We start from the raw sequence: 15,055 nt of genomic DNA, 5'->3' as shown, positions 1-15,055 counted from the left end.
TTCTGCCTATGCCCTCCTCTCCAAAAGTAAACCACTTTCCACACTGAACCATGGATTTGTTTTGCCTGGTTTTGGTCTTTATGTAAATGGATAACGCAGCGTGGTGCTCTTGGGTCCGGCTTCTTTTGCTGAATGTCATGTTTGGAAGACAAGTCGATTGCGGCATATTAGTTGTGGTTTCTTCATTTTCATTGCTGTGTAGAATTTTATTGTACGATCACACCATCCTTACCACCACTAACTAGTCTAACACTAACATGCCTGGTTTTAAACACTGTCTCCACCATGTGGTACCTGCGTGATTTGGTGTAAACTGAGAAATTTCTGGTGCCTCCATTTCTTCATCTGTAAAATCGGGATCATAGTAGTTTTTTAATATAAAAAGGATCACATTATGCTCACAGGCCTATACCTCACTTTTTAAACCAGGATTTTCTTTGGGTGATTTTCACTATATTTACACAGATCTTGCTTGGATCTGTATCATTTTTTAAAAATGGCCACACAGCATCTCATCATATAAACGCATCATAATTTATGTAAGCAGTCTCCTGTCCAGAGACATCTTAGGTCATAGACAGATTTTGCTATCGTAAACAATGCAAGAATTACTAAGAATATACTTTACTGAACTTTCACAAATATATTTTGGGTTAAGTTTTTTGGCAATAGTATTGCCAGGTCAAAAGACAGATGCATTTGAAATTTTGATCAAATTTTTTGAACAATCAGATTCTCATCAACAACGAACACTGCCAAATGTGTTGGTTTTTGCCAGTGGGATGGGTATAGCATTTTCCTCTTATTGTTTGGTTTTACACTTAAAAAATTATATGAGCCATTTGCATCTACCTTATTTATTACATCTTATTTTTAGTTTATGTTTATGTTTAGTTTATTTTTCTACTAGATTGTTGTGGATTTTATAAGAAAATTTTAAAACTCTTTGTAAATTAAAGAAGCTTATACATACAGGAAATACAGAGTATATAGTTTCCTCCCCACTTGTCATTTGTCATTTGATTATGTTTAATGTACATAGTTTGACTATTTTGTTGTACAATTTATCAATGCTTGCCTTATGGCTCTTGGTCTTCTGTTTTTGCTACACCACTCTGAGATCTTATATATATTTTACTTTTATATATTTTTTTAATGTTGAAATCTCTACTCTATTTGGGATTTATTTTGGTACGTGAGTAAGGCAGGGATTGAGTTTTATATTTTTTTCAAATAGTTTTCTCATAATTTATTGAGTAATCTAACTTGTCCATCTGGTTTGGAATGCTGCTTCCATAAGATACTAAGTATACGTATTTGACTTTCTTTGTGAATTTTCTTCCATTCCATTGAATTACTTGTCCATTTCCTCTCCAGAAAAAAATGGGACTTTATTGACTCCTAGGCTTTAATATCTGCTGGGGCCACTAATTCTCTCCACCCCCACTCCCAAAGCTTTGTTTGTATTCATTCCTTTGAATTCCAGTATCATTTTATAATGCTCCTTCTCTTCCAAGACACTATTGTATTGAAATGACACCATTTATGGACTAATTAAGAGAGGTTTAATTTTACATTATTGTTTTCTGTTCTAAGAATAAGAGAAATCTCTTATTATAGCTCAGTTATTTAAAATTTCTCTGTGTACATGTTTTCCACATTTCTTCTAAAATTTGTTTCTTAATATTTTATCTTTTTTACTTGCCTTGGTAAAACAAGATATTCTTTCTATTATATTTCCAAGCTAGTTATTGTTTATTTATATTCAAACTATTAATTTGTATACTTTAATGAAATCACTACTTTTTGATACTCTCTTTAGTTCCCAAATTTTGGAATGAGCATCTTGACCTTTCTAAAAATATAACCTTAACATCAGTAAATCGTGGTCGCTTTACTTTCCAATATTTCTATGTCTTGTTTTTTTTTTTCTAACTACATTGGAGTATGCTTCTAGAACTCTATTAAGCAACAATGTTGCCATTTTGTTCCTGATTTTCATATGGTGCTTCCCTTTGGTCTGTTGAAAGACCTGTGGTTGAGTCAAGATCAGACCCTCTTTTCTTTATTCTAGGCTGCACCAAGAAACTAAACTGTTTAAGGAATTCTCCATGAAACCAGTCACCTCCCAGGAACAAGGCGCTGGAGCTTGAGGTCAAAGCCTGCACTCGGTAGTAAAGTATTTGTTGTCTTACTTCATTTACCGAGTGTGTCTCTGCCAGTCTCTGTAGAAGTAGATATGAGGAAAGGGTAGTGCCTGAGACCACATTTCAGCTTCCCGGTGTCCTCGCCAAGCAGTTTCGCACCCCGTTATGTCATTTCCGAGAATACATTTTTCACTTATTAACTATAGTTCACTTACCATTTGACATTTGTACCTTATGTGTGATTATTCAAATAGTCTGTTTTTCCAAACTTATTTTATGTTTTAAAATTTCTGGAACCAAGTTACATTTCCCCATATACACCCAGTCGGCAGTATGAAGTCCTTCATGTAGTAGAAGCCAGATAAATAATTAACTGAAGTGAATTATGTGAGGCACTTTGAAATTAGGAAAGTACACTTTATGTAAAAACATAAAGATCTTGGGGCACCTGGGTGGCTCAGTCGTGAAGCATCTGCCTTCGGTTCAGGTCATGATCCCAGAGTCCTGTGATGGAGCCCAGCGTATCGGGTTCCCTGCTCTGTGGGAAGCCTGCTTCTCCCTCTCCCACTCCCTTTGCTATGTTCCCTCTCTCACTGTGTGTGTGTCTCTCTCTCTAATAAATAAATAAGTGAACAAAAATAAGCAAACAAAAGAACATGAAGATCTTAATAATCATGAGAATGGTTCCTTTAGTCACCTCTCAGTCACTAATCAGTAATCAAATGAGATCAAAGGGAAGGAGAATATTTTGAATATGTGTAACCTTGCGAAGGCTGATTTTCCACTCCACCTACTGTGTTGTAATGAAGGGATGATTTTTGTTTGTTTTCTTGATGAAACCATGAACTTCTTGAGGACAGGACCCAGTCTTATTCATCCTTGAATTCCTGGTACCCACCCCAGGTCTTAGCATAGAGTAAGTACTCAATATTTATGGAGCTGAATAGAACAAAAGGTCTTATTCTGATACGGGGCCAGTGTGCTTTTGGACTGAGGGTCACGTGAGACATGGCTCTATTTTGCAATGGCCACAATAGACCAACTACCAAGAAGGGGACCCATCTCTGGAGACCCATCAGTTGCCCAGGAGCTCCCCACCTTCAGTTTCTGAGGATTTATCTAGCAATTAATCACATGGGCTTGGAGCGGTTTCTTCTGCTGGTAAATGCTATTAAATTATTTTATAATTTGGTGGGTTTTTTCCCCACATATATTTAGGTCATTTCCTAATCAGATAGCATGCAACTCGGGGAATGGTGTATTAGTATATCTGTTCAAGATTCCTGCACTCCTTGCATAAAATATGGTCGCTGGCCCTGACCCAAGCTCATCAAAAAGTCTTTTTTTCTCTCTCTCTTCTATTTCTGGACTGATCTCTTGACTTCCTCAGCTAGATTCTTTTTATATTTTAAAATCCCAAATCTTTTTTTGCTACCCTTTGGATTCCTGGATCACTCCGTGAGAACAATCATCGCTATTTATGGAGGGCTTACCATCTGCCAAGTATTGTGCTGGGCACTTGACATAGAGAAGGTATAACGACACAGCTTTGCAGATGAGGATATACTTGGAAGTAGCCTTTCTCTCCTGCTCGAGTAGGGCAAGACAGTCTGGCTGCCTGTATTTCAGGATGAACGCAGGATCCCCACAGGGAGCACTGGGGAGGGGTTCCACTTCCCGAGGTGAAGAATCATGTGACAATTTTAAATGACTGTTTAATTGCTCGGGTGAGTTAGAAGCACCTTGAAAACTGGATGTCATAAGTGCCAAAGCATGCAGTTTTCCAAGGTGCAAACCGTGGTTTGGCAGTATGGAAAGGACATTTGCTGCTATTGCTCTGTCTTTGTGAAGACTTTATTTAAAAACCATATTCTTTGTGAAGCCTCATGATGAAAGCATATTTCAAGGACCTTGGAGAGGTCTTAGGAGAGCAACCCAAAGTGACTCTATAGACACCCCTGGAGGCTTACTGGGAAAGGCCTGCCAGGGGCTTGCATCGATCTGGATGCTGAACTTTTTGAATCATGTCTCTTACCAGTAATACTGAAATAAACATTTGTGCCCATGCCTTAGTATTTGTACATTATTATAAAACTATACACATATAAAACTCTACCATCATATTATATAAAATACACAGAAAAAAGGATATTTTTAAAGAATGAGAGAAAAGGGAAAAAATAATATTTTAATAATTACTGAAATTATCTGTACAATACCAAAGTACTATATTACTAAAAGTCCATTCTTAGTAGTATGTTTTTAATATTACTGTTTTAAAACCTTATTTCAACAGGCCTAAAGTCAGTTGATTTTAATAGTAGGTTTTAGTGGATGTCCTGGTTTTAAAATGGTACCTTATAAAGATATACAAGGCCAAGTGCAAGAGCCACATTTACTGAATCATAATATTTGTTTTTCAACATGTTTACATTATCTACTTTATAGAAAAGAAAACAAAAGCACAAGGAGGTCCAGAACTTGCCAAAGCCCCCCGCTAGGGCCAGAGTATGTCTCCTGACCCTCAGGACAACTCTCCTTCCATATTCCAAGGAGAAACATTTCCCACCCAAAGACATCTTTGCTTTACAAATACTCTCCTGCCGTTTCACCTGTGTATGTTTGGGGTCATGTCCCTCCAAGTAATTGCAGGATTTTGGTTTTTTTACAAGTTGAGAACTATGTCTCTCTTTTATTGTCTTCCCCTGGTGCTCAGTGGACAGTGGGAAGAAAGAAGAAGAAAGCTAAAGGAATCTGCTTTCACCGCTCCAAGTGGAGTAGCTCCATTCACTGGGGATTACCAGGATAGGAATGTTCCCCTCCCAGAAAAAAGGGTTTGTTCTTTGTACCCCAGATGCTTTTTTTTTTTTTTTTTTTTGTCTTGGCACCCTGGACCCAGACATAATTATCAGGGATTAAGCCAACTTTACTTACCTGTTCAATCATAAATGTTGAGGTGGTTTTTTCCTTGTTTGCCATGGGTTACTCAGTTGCACATCGATTTATTAAGCACTACAAGGATAAAAGTTCAAGTGGCAGATTTGAAAGAATGATTTATTCAAGGAAAATCTCAGCAACAGGATTAACAAGGGCCTAGCCTGCTCCTGAGGGAAACCTGTAAAATGGTCCCCCAAGAACACATGACATCACGCCTAGTTATTTCCCACTGGGTTCTTGAGAGTAAGAGTCAGGTGAGATCAAGGTGTTTCTGAAGACAGAAAAGAATGTGGGGTTAAGTTCTGGGGGTCTTGCACAGTTCCAATGCCATTTCAGCTGAACTGAAGACCTATGTGTTTGCCTAATGCTCATCTTAGCTTCTAGTAAATTCATATTTCTCTCCTCACCTCTTTTGGGGAAATTGATCTTCCCCACCTACTTCAACTGTGCAGTTCTGTCCATGGCTCCCAGTCATAATGTGCTGCTCTACTCACATTAGGACTAGGGATGGGACCCAGGCTACACTAAGGAGATGCTTTCACTACGCCAAAGAGACTTTTTAGTATTGAACGTCTTTGGTGGTGATGATGGGAGGGGCTCTGCTACCTCCATTGACAAGTTGGGAAGATATGAGAGAGTGCGTACAGCAGCCATGGCTCTTCTGTGTGGAATGAGTCCATCTGCCTTTAGAGGAAGAAGAGACGAGCTTATCAGTACAAAGAAGCAAAAATGAGAGTGGAAAGACAGTCTTCTTTAGCGATCGCTTTCCTTGCTACATAAACTCTAAATTACCTCTTTTGCGTAAACATATTGAGTTTCTGTCACTTACAGTAAAAATGGCCCTGATCAGGACATAGCCCCATTACTGGCTGCCTGGTCCTGCTCCCAGTATTCAGGAGACAAAGAGGAATATGATTCTGTATCTGTTTTCAAGGAGCTCAGATCTATCAGGAGAGGAAGTTACCTCAGCAAACAACCACAGAGTAATGTGATGGCTGCCGTGATAGAAGGAGTGAGCCCAGCCAGAGGGTTAGGGGAAAGAATTCAGGAAACGCTAAAACTGAAGATGGAAGTTTAAACCAGGTCTTCAAGTCTTTGGAGTCAAGGCAGATAAAGACCCAGTAGGATAGACATTTGTCTCCAGTCCCTTTCCCTTACTAACTGGGCCATTTGCTTACCTTCTCAGTGCTTCAGTTCCTTCTGTAAAATGGAGACAGACATCATATCTATCTCATGGGTTAAGGCAAATAGTAAATGCTATAATGCTTGTAAAATGCCTGGCACAGTAAAAGTTTGGTAAATGTCAACAATTGCCACCCTCCTCCTCCCAAGGGCAAAGTCCACGCCCATATATTTTTAGGGTTGTACCTTCTAAATGGAGTCAATCAGGGCAACATAGCTAGGGGAGAACACATCTTACCCTCTCCCTGAGAGACACACTGCTTCACGAAGAGATATATTTACATCACCTCTCGAGTGCACTTGGTCACGGCCTACGTATATGGTGTCTAGATCTTTGGAGAGAAGAACCTCAGAAGAAAGGAAAGACCCCTGCTTGGACCTTAATGAGCTCAAGGTAACATCTTACAAAATCCGAAGGGGAGACAGAAAGCCCATTAATTCAGAACCTCTTATGTAGGGTTTCAATAATCTCTGGCTTATTAGTCTTCACAAAATCCATGGTAGTGGCTTGTTCACCTTTGCAAATTAATAAACAAGGAATTGAAAAGCACAGAGAGGTGTGCAGTTCCAAATCGGATTGTTTTTTTTGTTTTTTTTTAAAGATTTTATTTATTTATTTGACAGACAGAGATCACAAGTAGGCAGAGAGGCAGTCAGAGAGAGAGAGAGGAGAAAGCAGGCTCCCTGCTGAGCAGAGAGCCCGATATGGGGCTCGATCCCAGGACCCTGGGATCATGACCTGAGCCGAAGGCAGAGGCTTTAACCCACTGAGCCACCCAGGTGCCCCCAAATCGGATTGTTTTAATGGCCATTCTCCAAATTCTAAAAAAACCTCAAGGAATCTCATTCTGATTTTGTTCAGTGGATCCTCCTGGGACCTGGAGCACAAGATTCTAACGAGCCTTAATGACTGGGTGATTCACTTTTGTTTATTACAAAAACACGGTTAGCTTTGTGTGGCAAACTGCTTTATTTTGGAGCATCTAACCGGAAGTCTGGCTCTGACAGTATAATGGATTGAACTAATATGCATGCATGTCCCACCTACTGCAAACACATAGAAATGCTGGATAAAATAAAACCACCCGCTTCTCTAATTTAAATACACAGCTGAATGAATAGAGATGGCCTACTTGGTTTAATGCTCTGCTGTGGTTTTTTGGAACTCTTGATGCTGTTATCTCTGAATGTGTGCTTTATAAGTGAAGTCCGATGGGATCATGGGGTGTGCACATGACCAGAGGAGAAATATGGAAGAAAGAAAAAGCTTTATATTTTGGTATATTTAATACACTTTATTCTTGCTTCCTTTTTTTTTTTTTAAGATTTTATTTATTTATTTATTTATTTATTTATTTATTTGACAAAGAGTGAGAGTGCACAAACAGGGGGAGCAGCAGAGGGAGAGGGAGAAGCAGACTCCCCACTGAGCAGGGAGCCTGACATGGGGCTGGATCCCAGAAACCTGGGATCACAACCAGAGTCGAAGGCAGACGCTTAACTGACTGAGCCACCCAGGTGCCTCAGTTCCTACTTCTTAAGTTAGAGGCCGCTCAGTTTCGTTTTGCACTGGGCCCCGTGATCATGTAAGCAGTCCTGGGTTAGTTGCTGTGTATTAACTTAGATAGTAAGTATATAGGTGTTTGCTTTATTATTATACTTAAGCAGTTCATATTTGCTTTATAGTCACCTGTATATGTGATATTTTTTACAAGAAAAAAAGAAGAGAAAGGGGGAAAAAAGGTAAACATGCTTCCAAATCCTGAGACTCTCTTTTCTATAACTCCAATGAGGCTGGTCTTTGTTTCTTTGTTTCTTTGAGGGAGAGAGAGCATGCACGTGCTTGCAGTGGGAGTGGAAGGGCAGAGAGAGGTAGAGAGAGAGAATCTTAAGCAGGCTCCAGGCCACAGAGCCTGATACGGGGCTCCGTTTCACTACCCTGAGATCACGACCCCAACCAAAAATGATTGAGCCATCCAGGAGCCCCAAGTGAGGCTGGTCTTTCTTATGGAAAATGGATTGTATTTTTGGAAGCAGCCAAAAGTAATCTGGTGATGAGCCTGTTTGATGACTGCTAGACAATACCACCTTGATTCACATGTAAAATCATTACTATGACTGATTTTGTCATGGGGTTCACAAGCTAGTTCTAAAGAAACTCTAAAACAACTGTTTAAACATACTTCTTAATACGAAAACGTCACTGGATTGTTTAGGGCTTCCAAGTTGAATCTTCTGTTTGGAACAACAATCAAGAGTGTTTAGAAATTAAGCAAACTACTTTAAAGTAATTTTCCCACCCAGTCCTTGACTTCTGTTAAAGCACAACAAGGATATATTTCACAATTTGATCTCTTCAAAAACATTTAGAGGAAATTCGCCAGGCAAGGCAACATAAAGGCATCTCTTGCTGGTGAAATCGGTCTATTTATCATCTGACTAAAATTATGTGGGAAAAATGAACATGTGATGTCTAAGGTGTCCTAAATCTCAATCACACTTTACTTGTAGATTTAAGATAAAGTTCGAAGATAAAGCTCTTCATTTCTAGCTAATCAACACCTCTCCCCTGCTTTGTTTGGTATTTGGTAGAGCTCTAGATCTTTTTTGTTTTCTTTTCTGGGACAATTTAATTTTTCTTGCCTATTAATTTAGATCAAAATGGACAAGCAAGGCACTATGGCATCTGAATTCGAATGTGACTCCTACCACATTTAACTTGCAAACCCTGATCTGGGTAATGACTTCAAGCAGGGGCAACACAGTGGACGTAATTATGCACTAACAGCGTGCATGGGCTGCATTTTCCATGATGCTGGTGGCTTCCTTTCTCTGGAGAAGGAGTAGGACAGAAGAGTCAATAAGGTTGTTAAATAAGCTCCCCACCACCACCACCACCACAAGAGCTGTCATTTGTCTGGAGGAATTTCCTGCTTGGCCTGGCCCCTCTCCCCCCCCCCCCCCCCCCCCCCCCCCCCGCCCTGCTCACCAGGAAAGGAAGGTGTGAAATTTTGGCACCTGTCGTCAGGGAGCCAGTCCCCAGGGCTCAAGGCTGAGGCGAGCTAGAGCCAGCTCATGCCAGCTTGCTAGAACTGTTGATAACCTGCTCTTCCTAGTTCAGTGTTGAGCGACTGCACTGTTGGAAAGCTTGCAATCAGCCCTGGTAGGTTTATTAGCAAATACAAAGCTTTTCTGTGTAGAGAGCTTGTTGTGAAGATGTTCACCAGCAGCACACCAGTGGCTGACATCCTGAGAGCTGAGACCAGGGCCGCTCAGGAGTGGAGGGATGACGGGCCTTCAGTCATGAGTTAGTTGGTCACACTTGCAGGCCAAAACCTAACACAAGGACCCACCTGGCAGGACGGTTCAGAAGAGCACAGACCCGCAGCTTGGCTGATCTTATGATGCGCAGGGTGGCAGGGTGAATGAGGTGGGTTAAAATAGCCCTTCGTTTTCCACCCAGTGGTTTGGGAGAAGGGAAACACTTGTTCTAGATGCAGGTCTGGCCTCTGTTGAGAAGCAAAAAGATGTCAGCAGGTTTCCCAGAGTAGAAATAATGACCGCCCTCCCACCGCACTCCCCTCTTTTTAAAATGAAAACCGGGGCGCCTGGGTGGCTCAGTGGGTTAAGCCGCTGCCTTCGGCTCAGGTCATGATCTCAGGGTCCTGGGATCGAGTCCCGCATCGGGCTCTCTGCTCCGCAGGGAGCCTGCTTCTTCCTCTCTCTCTGCCTACTTGTGATCTCTGTCTGTCAAATAAATAAATAAAATCTTAAAAAAAAAAATAGGCACTCTGCTTTATCCAGCATCCCTGTTCCTTTCTTTACAATGCTCATTTCTCCGTCTCCAAGAGGACTATGTCTTCCTCTTTAAAAAATAAATAAATAAATAAATAAAATAAAATAAAATGAAAACCGTGTGATCCCTGACATTTGACATTAATGACTAGTTTTGAATGGAAAAAAAATTGGAAATTAGAGAACTCAATTTTACTTGAAGAAGAAAACCTGAATCAGAAGTGATCTAGGAAAAAAAGGTTTGCCTGGCATTTTTTTTTTTTATGTCCTTATCATGTTGTGAAGGTGTGTCCTTAATTTTCCACTGGACTTTGTGTGTGTTTATATATCCTAGCAGAATGTACAAATGGAAACCCTCACGAATGATAAAGTGCTGTCACCTGTGGGTGACATATCTGCTAGGAATATCTGCTGTTTGAAGGTAAATGTTGAAAAATCCAGGGCCGGGTGTATATTGGATGGTCTATCCTATATACACTCGTTCTACCCCGCTGAATTGAAATCTCCGTGTCCTGCTTCCATTCCAGCTGACCACGTCTGAACCAAACAGAGAGGATGATGGATTGAATCCACTTAACAAAACGACATAGACAAAGTAATACCCACGAGTGTATTTTTGTCTCTGCGAAAATGAAATAATTTCTTTTTCTTATTTCAAGACTAGTATCCAGTTTCTAGATGCATTAAACTGTCATTTTTTAAAATCCCAAACTGACATTTCTGGTCACATCAATTTTATTCACTTTGAAAATTGTGAATACTAAAGAAATAAAAAGTTACTTAAAGTTTCCCACTTCAGAAATGTCTGGAGATTCTTTTTTATTTCTGTGTGAATACATATGAAGAAGAGTCTGGGCAAACAGCTGTAGGAGATGTGAGAAATAGGTAGCATTTAATTAAATGTGTTCTGGTTATTTGGGGAAAACATTCCAGGTTTATTCAACATTTAGGCAACTGCCATCTTTGTGGACTACGGTTAATTTTGCTCTCTGGAGAAGAAAGCTCCTAATCCCAGAACTTATTAAATGCTAAATACCTTGTTGAAGAAAGCTTGAGTCTAAAAATGTCAACTCTAAATGTCTCATGGCAATGTTAATTTGCTCTTCTCATAAGGCATTTTGATGTTAGCAAAAATATTGTTAACAGACCAGGAAAAGGCAGCTCCTTCTGAATCATGTTGAGTAAGTTCATCTTAATTAGCCTAGAGAATTCCTCCACTTCCTGGCTGGACCCAGAAAAGACCATCATGGAGTTGTAGAACAAGAAATAGAAATGGGATGGGACGCCTGGGTGGCTCAGTGGGTTAAGCCGCTGCCTTCGGCTCAGGTCATGATCCCAGGTCCTGGGTTCGAGCCCCACATTGGGCTTTCTGCTCAGCAGGGAGCCTGCTTCCTCCTCTCTCTCTGCCTGCCTCTCTGCTTACTTGTGATTTCTCTCTGTCAAATAAATAAATAAAACCTTTAAAAAAAAAAAGAAAAGAAATAGAAATGGGTAGATGCTATGGCTGGGAAGAATCAAGGGGAAGGAAATGTCCTCGGAAAGGCTCTGAGTTCAAAAGGGCCATGGCCAGTCACACACTGTTTTATCATGAAGCAAGTTCATGGTAATTGAATTTTATGCCAGCCCCATCCACTGGGAAGGAGGTGGCCTTGGGATTCTGGTGGTGTAAACCAGATGGTGAATTAGTATGTATAGAAGCTTTTCGATAATAAGATTATTATTTTCAAAACTAAGAAGCCATGGTGTCAGGACACAGAAGCAGGGGTTTTTCAGCCTCGGGACTGATGACGTTTGGGCGGAATGATTCTCTGATTGGTGGGGAGCTCTCCTGTGCCTGGTAGGATGTCAAGCCACATCTCCAGCCTCTCCTCACAGGAAGCGCCAGCAACACTACAACCCCCAGTTGGAATCTCTAAAACTCTGTCCAGACATTGACAAAAGTCTCTTTGGGGGCAAAATACTCTCCAGTTGAGTTTTCAATTAGCAATAATTGCGCCTTGGATAAACCTCATTGGCTACGATACTGCCACTGCGCAAATCTCCAGTTGAGAACCACTATATGGATGGGATGAGCATTTTGATGGAAGAAGAGAGGAAGAAGAAATTTTGCAACATAGGGAGAGTTAGAGGAGACAGGCCTGGATAAGGTTGGGTAGAGGGGTGTCGATACCCTTTTACTTCTCATGATCCACTCGTATCTCAGCCCCAGAAAACTGTCCTCCATGTTCTGAGAGACAGGGCCTCCTGGGAAACCACAGGGCTCTAAAGACAAGACCTATCCGTAGGAAATAGTGCCTTGCACCTGCATGGAAGCTCTGTGTCCTCCAGAACCCGACTGCTCTCCTCTTCTTCACTGCCTCCAAAATGTGAGATGTTGGGAAGTTAGGGCTTATTGTGGGAGCTGTTTTGCTCCCCACCTCCCCTTTGAAAATATTTCCAGGTTTTCATGGTGAGAAAGCTACCTCTTGTGAATGTCATAAATACGGGTGTTCATTGACACAACATTGTCTCATTTACCACCTGTGAGACCATAACACATGTTCTCAAAGTTTCTTTTTTTTCTTTTTTAAGATTTTATTTATTTATTTGACAGACGGAGATCGCAACTAGGCAGAGAGGCAAGCAGAGAGAGAGGAGGAAGCAGGCTCCCCGCGGAGCAGAGAACCCGATGCGGGGCTCGATCCCAGGACCCCAGGATCATGACCCGAGGTGAAGGCAAAGGCTTTAACCCACTGAGCCACCCAGGCGCCCCTTCTCAAAGTTTCTTAATTCTAATCTGCCCAATTCTAAAGGACTCTCTGTTGCTAAAGTCTACCCCCTCCCTCAGGTCCTTTTCCCACTTTGGAGCAAGAAACTTAAAAGCTATTTTCCAAGACTGTAACCGACAGTGTTTTATGTTTGTTTTCTTCCATGTCGTTCTCTTCACCTGAGGGTCGGCTTTACTCAGGTGATGGGACCCTCCGCCCCTCTCTGCAAGGAATAAGCAGCCAACACTTTGTCCCACAGGTCCGGGAGCCAGCATGCCCATGGACGCAGGCACTAACGCCCATCCCTGGTCCCTGAGACGTCTCTGTCTCCTGCTCTACCCTGTCAGCTTCTGACCCTAATGGGGCCCCCATGTTGCCGGGAAGGGCGCTGAGTCAACAACGCCCTGACTGAGGAGACTGGCTCAGATTTAATAGAGGCTGTGTGTAGGCCTTCGGTGCTCCTCGGCCCACAAGCTTTAACCACTGTACAAACTGATTTAGAGCACTAAAACCCGACTGTTTGTTCAGTGCCTTTATTGACTCAATTCCCGCCTCTAAGGCAGGTGGCCTCTGCCAGCCACTCAGTCATTGTTCTGATCCGTTCTCCTCAGTGACACGGTGGCCTCCCTGTTGAGAGTTCTTTTCTTTATTTCATTTTCTGGTCCTTGAGAAGTCGGGCAGTCAGCTCACACTTACAGGTGTAGTGTTTCATTTTTAAAGAGGCATCATTCATTCTCGCATGAATTTGCAGCTGTAGAATTGGGGTTGTTGTAAAATAGGGACTTTTCTACTTTCCTCTTGGAAAGTGAAGGGCCAACGGCCCTTCCTCCTCCCCACTGAGAGAAGTGTTACCCTTGTTCTGGTATATTAACTCCTTCTGACCCTCACTTGTAAATGGCTTCCAAAATGCCCTAACATATGATTAAGATGGGCCAAAAAGCTTCTGCAAACTTCCCATAGAGCCTGGCTCCACTGGAAGAGTTCGCGACTTGGCCCAAAGTGGCAGCTTGGAAGAAAGAAACAGGAATGTTTTTCTGCTTGTCTGTTGGAACAATAATATCATTTATTGTTTTTTAATTTAAATTCAGTTAATTAACATAAAATGTATTATTTGTTTCAGGGGGTACAGATCTGTGATTCGTCAGTCTTCTAGAATACCCAGGGCTCATTACAACACATAACCTCTGCAATGTCCATTTAATATCATGTATTAAGCATGTATTTTGTGCAAAATGCTATGCCTAATTTTGTTGTTGTTTTTAGGTCCTTTGGCTCCTATGCTCCTCCCCATAAACTCTGTGCTGGGTATTACTGCTCTCTTTTACCAGATGGCGAAGCTGAGGACAGAATGGTGAAGGCACTTGTCCACAGTCACTCAGGGTCCAGAGGCCCAGCGAGAATTTGATCCCAGACCCGTCGGACTCCAAAGCCTCTGCTACTCCCTCACTAGCCCCTGACTGCTCATCTAGGAGGAAAGGCAAACCCACAGGACCCCCGGTGGCAGGCAGTGTACACATGGAGCAGTCCTGGGGGTGAGGCCAGCCATGGCCCCAGTGGGTCTGCCGTGGTCTGGGCGGTCAGAGTCCACTTGGCAGTGTCCCCCAGTGGCTGACGTCCTCTCTTTTCTGTGGCCAGGGCTGTCCTTGGACAACTTCCAGGGAAACTGGGAGAAACATATGTACTCACACATTCACACACGCAACATGTGCACACACAAGGACACATGCACACGTATTCCTTCAGACACACAACACGCACACACTTGCACATTCACACACATTTGTGTGAATGCACACACACACGCATAGGTAGGCGCACGCCCCCCCGCCATAGGCACAAATTCATCCAGATACATTTCCACACACATCCACCCTCAATTCACTTGCACACTCATTCGCACTTCTACCTGCACACAGTCACACGCACACATAGCACACACACACTCACAAACACACTCATGCAGTCAAACCCCTCCAACTTGCGTAGTCACACCTGCCCACCCACAGACACCCACTCACATGCACAGTACTTGCACACACATTCACACACACAGGTACACACACACTCACACACCCACTCACGTGCGTATACCTCTTACTTCCAGCATGGAAGCTGGGTACAGGCTGTGGTACAAGACAGGACGCCAAAACCCAGTATAATAAACTGGAAGAGGGCGGTGTGCTGTGGGATTTTGTGACTCCAAAGCCACTTGACATCATCAGAGAGCTTATAGCAAGGCCACTGGCT

At 42.1% G+C, this 15,055-nt stretch overlaps 1 pseudogene; it reads right to left on the bottom strand.

Moving 5' to 3' along the window:
- Positions 1–11,982: 11,982 nt before the first annotated feature.
- On the bottom strand, positions 11,983–12,102 carry LOC125099418 (uncharacterized; annotated as a pseudogene).
- Between the last annotated feature and the right edge of the window lie 2,953 nt (positions 12,103–15,055).

Source organism: Lutra lutra, chromosome 4, assembly GCF_902655055.1.
Source record: "Lutra lutra chromosome 4, mLutLut1.2, whole genome shotgun sequence".
Lineage (NCBI taxonomy): Eukaryota > Metazoa > Chordata > Mammalia > Carnivora > Mustelidae > Lutra > Lutra lutra.
This window is presented reverse-complemented; position numbering and strand designations above follow the sequence as displayed.